Here is a 1063-nt window from a genome sequence, read left to right on the forward strand (position 1 = left end):
AGGCCTCCCATTGGAGGGTCCAGTCAAGCAGCTCTAACTGGGAGATTTGCCCCTCAGCTCAGCCTAAGAACCCAAGTTGAAGGTACAGGAGGAAAGAATGAGGGGCTTTTGTCAGCATCAGTTCAATGTGAGTCAACAGGAACGTGGTGACTCTAAGTAACCTGAGACAAGTAAGTGTCACATTGATCAAGTCATAATACCCAGAAGAAGGGATGACACGGTCCCACCCCAGCTAAGCTAGTCAGGTCACACCTGTGAGAAGGAACCTGAAGGAAGGTCAGTGCCAAGTTGGAGCTTGTTCAGAAACCATGACCCAGCTCACATGTGGAAACAGCAAAGACTGTTTCCTCCAGAGAAGAGAGGATGGAGTGGGGACGTGATCCTACCTGCTTCAGGGAAGAAGGAACACCCAGGAGGCAGGAGGAAACACACAGGGAGATGGTTTCCATGCAGAGGAAGAAAGGATTTTAACCACGTGAGCCATCCACAGTTGGAATGGTCTACTCTGATAGGTGGTGACATCCCTGTCACTGGAGGCATGCAAGCATAGTCTGGGGAACTACAACCTGCAGGTTGTTAGAGGCCAGAGAGCCCAAGCAGCAAATGCAAAAAGTCAAATGGCTCATTTTCATGGTCACTTCCAGCTCGGAGCCTGGCACATCGTTGGTACGCAAAAATATTGATCAAATCAGCACTCAAGGGATTGAGCTACTCAACCAGCAACCCAGTCACTCCCAGGCCAGGCCCACAACCTAACAGGCAAGCCATTTCCTCCTCCTTCAACTGGCGGTGAGTCCGTCTTCCCTCCTCACTGCTTGGGGCTGTTCCGAAGATCAAATTAAAGGGGAATTTTATGTTGTGAAGATCACATTGATGGCTATGAATGTGCTTTGAAAGAAAAGTACAAGGCACTGAATAAAGGTCAGGGTTGTTTTAATTCTCAGCCTGGAATGGAAGTCTCATGGTGAGTGTATCATTCTCATCATAACAATTCTGACAAGAAAAGGACCCCCAAGGAATTTGGCTCCAGCCTTTTCAAGGAAAAGACACGGAAGTCTTCAAA

The sequence above is a fragment of the Pongo pygmaeus genome, chromosome 12 (genome assembly GCF_028885625.2).
Source record: "Pongo pygmaeus isolate AG05252 chromosome 12, NHGRI_mPonPyg2-v2.0_pri, whole genome shotgun sequence".
NCBI classification, from domain to species: Eukaryota; Metazoa; Chordata; class Mammalia; order Primates; family Hominidae; genus Pongo; species Pongo pygmaeus.